Source organism: Paramisgurnus dabryanus, chromosome 19 (assembly GCF_030506205.2).
Source record: "Paramisgurnus dabryanus chromosome 19, PD_genome_1.1, whole genome shotgun sequence".
Classification (NCBI taxonomy): domain Eukaryota; kingdom Metazoa; phylum Chordata; class Actinopteri; order Cypriniformes; family Cobitidae; genus Paramisgurnus; species Paramisgurnus dabryanus.
The window spans coordinates 33,925,696-33,939,702 of NC_133355.1; the positions used below are offsets into that span (position 1 = coordinate 33,925,696).

Here is a 14,007-nt window from a genome sequence, read left to right on the forward strand (position 1 = left end):
AGACACACACACACACACGCACGCGCACACATAGTTATGCCTAAAGAGTGGTAAACTGCAAATACATTTGCAAAAAATGCCAAAAAATATAGACAAAGAAATTTCACACATAATCTTAGAAAAGCAAATCTCCCATCATTTACTAACCCTAACAGAGAGGTCTTTTTGAATGAAGTATTACCATTAAGTGACTGAGCATTTGTTTCCAGAAACAGTTTTCATTATGCTGGTTAATCTGTAAAGGGATCTAAATATATATACATAAATATTATCTTCTGTGGAAGGCACAGGACCAAATCATGTTCATCCAATCATTGCATTTCAAATCATATCTTTAAATATAGCTGGAAACAGCAAAGATGTGACCAAGCGTCCTTCACCATCCTTTGGCTCAAGGGAATCAATGCACAGTGGGTAAATGAACCCTGATGTTGCTATATTTACTGTAGTAGGTACCAAGAAACTTACCCAAGCCACAAGCAAAGTTAAAAGCTCCAATCTGTAACTTTATCCTCTCCATCACAATCTCTCTTTAAAACGTAAAATTGCATTTTACATCTTACTTGTAGTGTTATTTTCTCAACTTAGGTTTAGATAATGGCTGATTCATTTAAAGTCACAATTACGGTGATCAGTGTTTGGTTTAGTTGGACTCTTGACTCTTAGCATGTTAGTTTTTTTTGGCTGCTATAACTTTGCGTGTTTAAGACATGTTTGTTATGGCAGAGAAAAGATAATAGTGCAACTCTTTGGTGGTAGTTATAATGTCAAACATCATAAAGTTACAGATTGCACATTTGAACTCTGCTGAGTGTATATATTGTCCCAATCTTACAGAGTGTTTCGTTTAACTCTGGGGATTTTGCTGTCCAGCATCTCTGATGTGTATGCCAAAAACCTTAAAAGTAGCCCTAAAAAATAGCCGTCAATGGGCCTGAAACACAAGAAGTTATATTTTTAGATAAAAGTTGCTTTGATTAGATAAAATAAAATTTTATATTACATTTATTTGAAAGTATTAAACTGCATGTGATGACTGACACACTGCAAAAATGACTGAGTTATTTAGTATTTTTGTCTTGTTTTCAGTACAAACATCTAAAAATACTTAAATCCAGATGTATTTTCTTGATGAGCAAAATTACCTAAAAAATAAGTCTAGTTTTTACACAGAAAATATCATATTTAAGTAAATTTGTGTTTAAAACAAGCAAATATATCTGCCAATGGGGTGAATAAAAAAAGTGTTAAAAGGAAACTTATTTCAGGACTTTTTTCTTACCCCGTTGGCAGATTTATTTACTTCTCCTAAGCACAAATTCACTTAAATTAGATATTTTTGGTCTTAATACTATAGGCTTATTTTATTAGGTAATTTTGTTCATTAACTTTTTTAACTTAATTTAAGAATTTTTAGACATACTGAAAACAAGAAAAAAATACTAAGTAAGAAAAGAAAGTATTTTTTGCATGTTTTGCATAGTTCTGTGGTTGCTATCTGGGAATAACAAACCTCTGTCACCACTGACCAATCAGAATCAAGCATTCCACGGCGGCATGTAATAAATGCAAATAAGAGAAGTAACAAATAAAATCTTAATTTAATGCTTATTAATATACAAAAAAATCTATTGTGATTTTGATGTTGAACCTGAACTGACAACCACCCTGTCTCACATGAAAACACGTCTATCTGAGTGCTGCCTCGGGCCAAACAATACATAACAAACACCCTCTTCAATTGTGTGTCCATGAAAACAATGTCTTTACAGGTATGGAAATGTACACACAGCTGGTTGGCGTTACCACTGTAAGAGCTCTCGGCTTCAATGCTCCTCCACACAGTTATTTTTTTATATATAAGAACTTTACACACACCGCAAACAGCATGCGACGAGCAACACCAAGCCATTACCGTCACCGTAACCACGAGAAGACCGACGTCTGCATCTGACCCACAGCTGCATCACGCAGTACCCGCAATGAACACACAACACAGCATGAAGACCTTTTAACACGTGCAGCGTGATTCATGCAAAAAAGTCTTTATGTACACGAGAGAACAGGACTGCGTGGATTGAGGTGCATTGTGACAAATTGGGATAACTGGAATTGTGTTTAGGTTTGGCCTTGTTCGGCTTCACAGTCCAGACCAAACAGCCAGACACAAAGGCCGGTTTGAGGACACTGCTGTCACTTTAAACAGTCTGACTCATGTTCTGTGCACTTCTAAAACCCCAAAAAGCATTTAGACACTTAATCCAAATGAATGCATTTAAAACAATAAAAATAGTTTGTGATGCTAGGGCTCTTCTAAGATTGGTTTTCCAACAAAGTTACAACAGGTTCATCACAAGTTTGAAAAACAAGGAATACTTTTTTATTTCTTAACCCCCTATTTTTCTCCCTTTGAAGGCTTTTATATATGGCAACATAATGATGTCAATTCCTGTCAGTGTTATCTCTTTAGCAGTGCCGTGATCATTAATTCAAGGCAAATTAAATTTTTAGATAATGCACAGTTAAAGCAGATGTTGAGAACTGGCCTACACAAAACCTGGGAATCACATGAAGAAAACTCGGAGAAAGAAATGATATGGATAAATATAGCTTGATGTAGACAATCCTGTGAACACTCCTCTGGCTTTAGTCCAGTTACAGATATATATACAAAACCTTGAAATCTTAAAGCTGATTTTTTCTGTAATATTCACTACAGTCCTGTCCACTTAATATCTTACCATCTGCTCTTTCTCAAACATGGTAAATGGACTGCATTTATATAGCGCTTTCAACAGACCCATGGCCATCCAAAGCGCTTTACAAGTCACATTCACCCATTCACTCACACATTCATACACCGACGGCAGTGTCAGCCATGCAAGGCGCCATCCAGCTCGTTGGGAGCAGCTGGGGTTAGGTGTCTGGCTTATGGACACCTCGACACTTGGTCAGGTGGAATCTGGGTTTGAACCACCAACCTTCCGGTTTGTATACAATCTACATGCACCATGACGTGGGTTGTGAAGCAAAAATCAATTAAACAAAACTCAAATGTCAAAGGTACACTGAATAATTCAGTTTCAGGGTTGCCTTTTTGTGAACCAGGAATTCATGTGGAGAAATAAAGCAGCAACAATTCTCAGAATATTACAATGTGCCATCTCACACCCATTCTCTTCTCCTTGACCCCAAGGAAATGATATAGGAAATAAACTCCATGAACATTGATGTTTTTACCTTAACATCAACACATGCATCCGGCTGTTTTACGCAGAAACTGAGTTTGTAATGTAATTCGTGTAACGGGACACCCTTATTTGACTTGGATGAAATGCCCCACCCCTGACCTCAAAGACGTCCTGAGCTCTAACACGCCCGCACCCGGGTCATCGGGTCACCTTTCACACGCAGCAACAAATCTCTTGGCTCTTGGAAGTTGTTTGGAGGTATAATATAACATCTCATTGGTTTTCTAAGAACAAGCTGAAACTATCCGGGCTTCTGTAGCCACTAAGAGTAGAGCTGTGGCTTAATGTAACGTCTAACTAAAGAGTCCAATATTAAATGTGTTCTCAGTTTGTCACACCACAGAAAAATGTGTTATTAACCACCCAGCCAAATGTGAATGAATAAAAATGGTGATAAGAAAATAAAATAAGTTATTAAAGTCTTGAAAAAACAGGCAGGATGATCTACTCAAAAGCTGAGGGCGTGTCCACTGTCAGCTCTGAGACCACGCCCCCTTCAGGAAAAAGCTTTCTAATAACGCTACAACCTGATTGTTTTAGGGGTCGGGCCATGCACAGTGGTTCTAGTGTGTCATCAAGTCACCATTTAGTCTCGCCCAAATAATCCTAAACACTGTTAAACTGTGTAACTCCACAATTTAGTACAACATATTTCTCAAAGTCTTTGTAATGTGTTTCAGCAATACATTTCTAACATTTACAGTGTAATGTGATTAGAAACAGTTCTCTAAATTGACTTTTATATAACAGCACGTTAATCCTGAAAACAGTGTTTTATCAGAAGTGTATGATACCAAATATGTGTTGTATGGGTCTTGTAAATTCATTCTGATATAAATCACTGACTCAATATTTCATGTTTAAAGATTGTATGTATTGGAGTAATCCAGGTTTACATTAGCTAGAAAACAAAACACTTGCTCTACAATTATTTTTAGTTGCATTCATGTAGTATTAGATGATCCTGTTTTTCTGTTTTGTGCTAACAATAAATATATAAATATAGGAAGTTGCTATACATCACAGACATTGCGTTGACTGTGACATATTTTACACCGCAGCAAACAAACATAAACATCTCCTAAAGGAAAATTATCACCCATAGTGAGACACTTTTGTACCACATATGACTTACTGTACTACATACTGTATACAAGTGAAGCCCTGCAGTCAAACCTCTGCCTTTAGAAACAATCAGATGACTGTTCAGAAAGTTACTAGCTAGAGTTCACTGCTGCCTACACACTCAGTAGGGAACATCTAATAAAGATCAAATCAAACACAGTGTGTTCATTTGTAACGCTATAAAACAAAATCTAACACAGTGAGCAAAACAAATCTCACATATTGGTGATTTAAGTACAGTTATATACATGATCCTGTCCGTGAAGTCTCATAATCTAATGATGATGAAAAAAGTTTGATTTCAATCATTGATTTCAATTAATATTAGTCAACAATAAAAGATATCAAGGTTATTTGTTATAAACATTATGTAGGATGACTCTCTGTAGAAATCACACACACACACACACACACACACACACACACACACACACACACACACACACACACACACACACACACACACACACACACACACACACACACACACACACACACACACACAAAACAACAACAAAAAGAACACAAATGACTTTAGCTGGGTTTTCACACACTGGGTCTCGCATTTCATTATATGCAATATTTAGGGGTGAGTGGGGCACAAACTAACGCAGGGTTAATTGTAACACGGCTACTTTACATATTTCTACAGTGCAGAGCAAACTGTGCTTTTGGCCTTTTTCTCTTACTGTCATCTCCTGTAAATTGGTGAAAAGTTTTAAAGTGTTTTGGTTAAGATATTGAACAAAGAGTGTTTTGGAGGCATGGAAGTACATTTCTTCATCTTATGTTTTATTCGATTTCTGAGTTGGGTGTGTTAGTCACCAAATAATCTTATATTATTTTAATCACTGTCTTGTTACCTAAAACATAACAACATTGTAAAACATGTCAGCAACTCCTAGTTACTGATAGCTGGGATTGAAAACATTTTTACACAGCGGGGTTAGTTGTCACACAGTGTTACAATTAAGCCTCAGGTATACAATGAAAACAATGTAAATACTATTCATCAAAATGATAAACTGTTAATATAATATCCGGGGAAATCACTCACAATTATGATTTTTGTCTTAATTGTGCAGTCTATGCATTGATGCAAAATACAATGATGGTTAGAAGGATGATGGATGGATATCTATTTATTATAGGCAGATATATAAACAATATCCACCTTTAGTATATAGACAGAATTTATATATGTGTTTAAACCAAAATTTCTAGCAGGTGTTACAACAAACCCTCTGTTTGTTACCATTAACCCCACCTATTGGGTAAGTTGTAACGTTTGGACTCCTGTCATGTTCGGTGTAATTGTACGATAATGGTAGCTCCCACAAACAAACTTTAAGTGTTCATTTGTAGCAGAGATGTGTGTGTTAATTGTTTAAAAAAAGTATTAATCTAACTTAAATATTTTTTGAATGATAGAGCCAAAGTCAAAAGCGCACCACTTGGTTGTGCACCACTCTCCCCTACTCAGTCTGTAGAGATTAAAACTACTTGTTGCTTTTGTTTTCAACATTACTTGGACATTTGTATATACATGTATCTCTCTCTCTCTTCTACATAAAAAATGCATGGTTATTTTCAGCCAATGGCTGGATGAAAAAGAGACAAACCTAACTGTTGGGTTCTAAGTAAACCTATTCTGGGTTGTTTTATTCCAAAAATGTTGGGTCAAATGTGGACATGTTCTAGGTTAAATTAACACAAAATTTGGGTTTGTCTCTTTTTGACACCATTTTTAAGAGTGTGATTGCACACAATCAGCCATAACATTATGACCAACTGTCTGATATTCTGTAGGTCCCCCTTTTGCCACCAAAACAGCCTTGGCCGTTGATGCATGGATTCCACTTGACCTTTCTATCAAAACCAGCATTCACTTTCTCTACAGTAGTTCGCCTGTTGGATCTGACCACACGGGCGATCAATGAGCCTTGGCCGCCCATGACCTGTTCACCAGTTCAACGCTTTTCCTTCCTTGGACCACTTTTGATAGGTACTGACCACTGCAGACCGGGAACACCCCACAAGAGCTGCAAAGATGCTCTGACCCAGTCGTCTAACTATCACAATTTAGCCCTTGTCGAAAATGTTTTTCAGCTGTTTTTCCTTACACTTGCCCATTTTCCCTGCTTTTCCTGACACTTGTCCTCAAAGTTGATGTGTTAGAAAAAGCATAATTATACATATAATATAAAGCAAGAACTACACACAATGCCTACAACTGCAGACACTTTTTATTCCAAGCTAATCAAAGCTTTAGTAATGTGCTGAGAGAAACCTTTATGATAATCTATGGATGAATGTGTAAGTAGGAAACTTGGCCTTTCATTCCAACAGTTTAATACAGAAATCTAAGAAATAAACAGACGCTTGATGCGTGTCTGCATGTACAAGTGAGAGAGAAAAGCGTCGTCTAAGAGATACATCTTGAGTGAAAATGTAAACGTGTGATTGTGAGGTGCTTTTGTGTTTCCCTAGTAATTTATTTATTCTCTCTCTCTCTCTCTCTAGAAAGCGCTGGGCTGAGATGGTGGTGTAAAGGACACAGTCAGAAGTGATGAGCAAACGAGTGAGAGAGAGAGAGAGAGAGAGAGAGAGAGAGAGAGAGAGAGAGACTCAGGCACAATGGAATGTCACTACTACTCCTGCCAAAAACACTTTTCCCATGCAACAAGAAGCCAAGACGTCCCCCCGCAGCCAAGAATAGTGCTGCTGTCTTTGCACACTCACAGAAGAGAAGAAGTCTCTCTCTCTCTCTCTCTCTCTCTCTCTCTCACACACACACACAAACAAGACAAACACAAGACTGTGGCTTTCATAGAGACACAACAACCTGCAAGAGTATCATATCATAGTATTTAGGATGCACAGCTAAATAAATGTTCGAATGACTCAAATGGGGAAGTCATCTGGAATGCAGAAGATCACAGGCGACCGGCTGAATGCTTTTATAAGCGTACCACGCTTTGATCTTTTAGATAATGACATCACGCCATATCAATGCATTCCAAAACACAAAGACAGGAATTTCATTAAAAAGATTCATTTATCCGGGCTTATCTAAGTGTGCACACATAAAAATATGTCTTCTGAATTTGTGAAGCAAGCACTTCTATGAAATGTCCTGACATATTTAAATGAACGCTTAATAAAAACTGGAATGTACAGAATGCATTATGACTTGAGATGTTTCTGATAAAAGCCAGCGGCGGGGGTGTGATGATGTATTGCTATGCTTCACCACACACACACACACACACACACACACACACACACTAAGAGACCAGTGACCTTTTTCTGCTGGAGAGCTTTTACTCTAAAAGCCCATGATTGGTTAAAGGAGCTATTGGCACAGTAGAGCTGTCTGAGAGAGAGAGAGAGAGAGAGAGAAAGAAAGAGAGAGAGAGATGATCATGAAGTCCTCATTTTAAAATGCCTGCACTAATTCTCCTTGAAATGAGCTCATAGGAAGCCTTTCACTGGAAACCACACTGAAATTCTGGAATTTAAAATGTCCTTTACAAATCAATTTATAAGAACTGATGTGAAGTGAAAAAGAAAAAAACCTAGAGGCTACATTTTTAAAAAGAAACTTGTAACTAAACTTCTGTCAGTACAGAAGTGCTACAGTAATCCTGTGTTTTATAGTACACCTGTAACCGAATTAATGATTAAACCTGTGACATCCCAGGTGGTTTCCCATTGGCTCATCGGATTAAACTAGTTCGCTTTTCCTAGAGTTGATTTATATGAAATTGTGCTTTAAATCTCAGACCCAGCTCTGTTGCTAGGCAGGCCTGCATTATTAATCCACCAATCAGGGTTTGAGTTAACGGGTGAGTAGGACACAGCTTGAGTCAGAGTTATTTTTACTATTGTGCCACACATAATGTCATTACACAAGTAGTAAAATGCATCGAAATGAAAGGTCACGGCTATAAAAATGGACACAAATGAGAGAGAGAGAGAATAAAATGACTGGGCTTTAAACAAAAAAAGCAGCAAAGCTCAGGTAAGAATTTGATCTCTAAAATTCTGATTAAATCTGGTCACAGTTTAAGACACTAGCCATGTTTCCACCCAAGGCTTTGTTTAGCACCTCAAAACATTTACTGATATACAGTAGTTGATGCTTATTAGCAATTAAATTTGCAAATATTACCAAAATGATTTTCCACTTACTTTTAATAGATAACATCTAGTTTGGAACCTCTAGTTTTAACGCAAATTATTGTGATGACACATTTTTATCATAGATTTTATTGCACAGCAGATTCTCAAACGTTGGCCGTTCTGAAATGTTAGAGATGTGGAGATTTTTGGTTTTGATTTAGCCCGCTGCTCTGTTTATTTTTAGTTATATCTTTACCTAAGCAAGGGTTATTATATTTTACTAAAACCATTCAAACATTTCTGTTAACTGGAATCTAGGCCTAATGTTGTTTTAGCAATAAAAAAACTGAAATAGTTTTGAGGTGGTAAGCTGGAAAATTTCAATAAACTCTCCTTTTTTTTGTAACACAAAAGGTAGATAGATCATTTTTGATATACACAAAGTTTGTATAACGGCTCAATGTCAGATTTCTTTGGCGACAACAACAAAACATATGCAATCATTTGTCTTCCGATTTTATGATGTCATTATGCAAACCATTTTAGTGATAAAAGTCTATTTGGATAAAGACAGACTAGACCAGCGGTCTACAACATGGTGCCCGTGGGCATCAAGTTGGCCACAAGGAGTCTGTGAGTTGCCCGCCAAAGCACATTCTATTAATAGTCTTAATTTTAATATTTATAAATTACATATTTTCAATATTAGCTTGGCATCTTTTATGTATGTTAACATGTTTAACAATGATAAAACATATCAACAAGTAAACTGAAATCAAAAGTTTTGAGTAAAGCATATATAACAAGTAGCCCTCCAGATTGTTTTATCTAGTGTGTTTGCCCTTGCTCACAAAAAGGTTGGAGACCTATGGACTAGACACAGCAAATTTCACGAACATTTTTGAGCAAATTCACTTTGTTGATAAGAAAATGATGCAAAACTAAATGGAAACATGGCTACTGTTGAGATATCTTCTGAAACTCACAGTGCATTCAATGTCTATTCATATTTTTTATCAGTATGCGTGTTTCCTGGGATCGAATCTATGACCTTTGAGCATCACACCCCCCCAAAGAAATTTCATGACATAAAAGCACCTCAACCTTACATTTCGAATAAAACAAAACATATTATATTGATACAATCATGTGCTGTTGGTTTTGAGTTTGGATTTATGATAAATTAATGTGTTTTATAAAGTATCATAAAACGATCCACTGCCTTCATTGTGAATGAGATGTGTAATGTTGTCATACCTCATTCAGCTCAAGCCTCCAGTGTTCAGTATGTGTTGCAGTCCATTGAGGTGATTACAAAATCCCAACACAGTTTGTAGTCTCAGCGCAGGCCTCCAGCACAGCCTAAGGAGACATACAAACACACATACACGTTACTCATAATAATACACATCCGCAGCATGTACAGTCACCAATGCACATTTCTACACCTGTCTGTGTCCTCCTCATGCAGCGCATGCAAGATCCATGAACAAACATGATCTACGCAACCCTGAATCAAAACCCCATACAGATTGACTAAGGTGCGTTTACAGCCTGTCTCTGTCATCTCACAACACAGAACAGACCTCTATGACAACCATCTAACAAGACAACACAAAGGCAGAGGGTGTGGGTGTATAGTAATGTAAGTGTGCTCTTGAAATAAACGCATTCCTCATTACAGCTGTGCTTAGATCAGTGTCTGGTCCTTACGACTTGATCCCAGGTCATTCTCAACATCTCCCAACCTGCGGTTTTCCGAATGGCATAAAAATAAAATGGTATCCCATCCTTTTGATCCCAGAAATGCAAATATTAGATTTGTGTCCCCAGAAATAACTCAACAACACAGACTTCAGTTTGCAGCAAGATAAGAAATCAGCGCATCATTTATCTCTAGGGTCTTATGTGAGAGATAAATACGTGTGAGATAAACCGTTGCCTTCAGAGGATTAGATAGCAGACGTTTATTTCCAAGTGTCATATCCGGTGCTTATAGATATAGTGTTGCTATAAAACAGATTCATGTTATTTTGGAAAGAGGATTAATAGGTCAAGGATTAATTTTGATAAGGGTCAATTTGATTTAATACTCCTTTGAAGTATGCACTTCGACAATATTTTCCTCTGTACTGCTTTGGCAACATTGTTTTGGCAGACATGCTAATAAAGTCTCATTGATGACAGAGATGAGAAGAGAGAGAGAAAGAGAAAGAGCAGACAGATGGTCCCAGCGGGTGGGTGCAAAAAAAACTTGTGACAACAGCCATTAGAATAGATGGTGAGATGTGTGAACAAGTGAATGAGGGCGAGATATAAAGACATACTGTAGGCTCTAAAGACATCTAGCATGAGATATTTTCACACAATACTGTATGATGTGACCCCACGACACACCAGTTTGCTTTGATTCTCGCTTCTGAATGTATTTTCATTGTTAAATCATGAAATAAAAACATTATTTTTATAAATAAAACAACAAAATGTTTCTCAAGCAACATTTTTATCCAAATATGTTATCATACACAGGATTTGATTGGGCACTTTAGAGCCCAAGGCTTTCACAGTTGTCAATTCGCAGGGTAAAAATCATCAAGCACCTTTGAGGAACTTTTCTTTTCTGACAGGAAAATTATTATTAATTATACCACAGGTCTGTTAAATGCTGTATTCTGATTGGCTGAGAAATGCTCCGTGGGTATGCATTAATTTCTGATAACCGCTATAATCTACTTTGTTAAATGTCTTAAAAATAGGCACCAGAGCAATGTTTGTGGTAACCATGGTATAAGAGGAATAATTGACTCCGGTCCTTTGAATTATTTGAAAATAATTTCTTATAATTCAATGGCCCATCGTCAATTATTCCTTACGTATGGAGCCAGGCAGGTCACCCCTCGGAGCAAAGAAAACAAAACCTGCAAATCCGTGATCATGGTTTTGTAATTTGTGTAAACCGTACTCACAGATTATTAAACTGTTCCCCCAGTTTTACAAATCATGCGCATGGATTAATAAAACCGTACGAGTTAACAACCCGTACTTTCAGATTTTGTCATCCGTCCCCACGGTTTTGCAAACTGTACTCACGGATTTGTTGCCCCACCTTCATTTTAACCCTGGAGAACCCACGGGGTAAAATTTGGCCAATTTGAATGGCTGCTACCCAAAATCTTTTTGGTCTCTACAGGGTTAAAAATCACTTTGTTGCATTTATTCATGCTTCCCAAGCTTCCTATTTCTGTTGGACATTTTCAGGAATTCATGAAGTTTTTGCTGTGTTAAGCTTCTGTTGTACTTTCCTAACTAGAAACGTGCTTTATGTTGTACATAATATTTAAGGAAAAATTTTAATTGGATGCTACTTTCATCCGTGCATTTAGACATTAGACAATTTAATTGGTTATTTAATAATTACATATTAACCAAATAAGTCTTTAAATAATTATATATATTCTGAATAATCTGTGAGTACGGTTTATAAACTAAGAGGACGAATTACAAAACCCTGATCACGGATTTGAGGTCTTTGTTTTCTTTTCTCCAAGAGGTGACCTACCGGGATCTGTAATTAAACAATAATATCAAAGCAATCGGAAAATCAAGACAATTCCTAAAGTATGAAATTCCCACCCTATTTTTTTCACAAATAAATAAATCTATCATATTTTACTCAAAATATATAATATTATGAAAGTGAAATGCATTTGTGAATAATTTTTTTGGTAAGTAACCTATCCATGAGTTTCTATCTGCTTGTTTAGTCATGATGCAAGCAATAACATTTTGTGGTGAAAGTCTTCACTCACTTTACTGTATATGAGACTACAATCTCAACAGCTGTTTTTGAGCACTATATTTATTCATATAGAAATGGCATATTGTGATGCTTATGGCATCTGATGGCGTGTTTGGACCCAGAAGCTGTGGTGCATAACATCAAACAGATTTACACAGAGTTGTGCTAGGAAGCCCCCCCACCACTCTCAAATGCCATCGACTCAGGCGTGGCCCAATGAAACTTTACATTACATTTCAAATACTTTGTGAAGGCCGTTTCATGACACCTTTTGCAGTGTTTAAAATGATGTAACCTTTGTGCATAACTGAGATTGTGTGTTTGTATTAATTACCTAAAGACAAACAGACTGCAACTTTTTACTTATACAGTAAATGACCATTTAGAGAAATAAATCATAATCTAAAGTATGTTTTGTGATTTTAACAGCGAGTTTCTACTCCACACCTCAGATAAGCTACAGAGCTGAAGTGTGAATGATAAAACCCTGAGCATATCTGTGTTACTACAGTCACTCACATTATTATTACACCAGCTGATCTTTATCAATAGGTAACCAAGCGTGATACCAATTCCAATGAATCTTTTCCCAGAAATCTGAGGTTAAAACACAATCTCATGCCAGCTTGTTTGTATCAGGTTGCATGTCAGTTGTTTTAGTGTAAACATTTTTTTAAACAAACAAAAAATAAAAAGAGTACTGTTGCTTTAACGCTTCTTTTTTATTTATCTCCTTATATGTGTTGATGTATGACTGCAGCTCAGACCACAAGTAATGAACAGCAATGGCTCAGCCTTTCATAAACCACATGCTTCACACTTCCCTGAAAGTCACTTCTGTAAATTTACTATCAGCTTTGTGAGGTCAAGCTGAGTCAGTTTCTGTGTTGGGTAAACAAGATGCAAGGATAACTCAGGTCAGTGTTAAGGTGAATGGCGAATACATTTATACACAGAACTATAAAACAACTATATAAACTATACATTTGGCCTAAAATACTACAATGTGCAGCAACAAAAGTAAAACACATCAACAGCATCACTGTCATCAATGTCCTCATCATCTTCACGCACTGTGACATGACATAACAAACACCTCCGGCCAACAATCTTAAGCTCTACAAAGCCTTTAAAGACCAATAATTCACAGCCATAACACCCATCTAGACACGCTTCTCAGTTTTGCTTGATTTTTGCAGCGGTAGATTTGACATTAAATTGCCGTATCATTTCTGTCCTTACTCACCAGATCTTAGTCATACAGTAGTTCAGATCACATGATGACAGGGTTTCTCTGCTCACAACACAAACCAACTATCTGTGGTTAACACTTCTGGAAATAAAGGTTTTACTGTGGACTTTATTATTGCTGCTCACTGAGCAAACGCTTTTGATTAAGTCTTAAACATACAGTAGCTCCTCCCACACTGACTGTGATGTGGACATGAATGACACTCATGTGACTTCTTGTCTCTAAGATGCGCTATTGCTTTTCTAAAAGAGGAGAATTGATGAATAAAAATCATATTGACTGACCTGGAGAAATCTGTAAAGTTGCTCCCTAGTAACCACCTAGCAACACCTTTCTTCCACTAGTCGGCCATGTTTGCAACGCCTCTGGGCAGTAATTTCAGTCATGCAAGACTAAAAAAGCGTCCACAGTCTGCGTTCGCCTGGCGTTTTCAGCTATGTTTAAACGCTTTGGTG

General features: G+C 36.9%; 1 protein-coding gene across 2 annotated transcripts in view; it reads right to left on the reverse strand.

The window, feature by feature from the left end:
• Positions 1–14,007, reverse strand: part of atxn1a (ataxin 1a) — a 93,542-nt gene that overhangs the window by 20,340 nt on the left and 59,195 nt on the right. For both annotated transcript variants that reach the window (XR_012335441.1, XM_065290831.2), the window contains exon 3: positions 9,759–9,863. The gene's annotated coding sequence lies outside the window, so the exon portion shown is untranslated. The remainder of the gene's footprint in view (positions 1–9,758; positions 9,864–14,007) is intronic.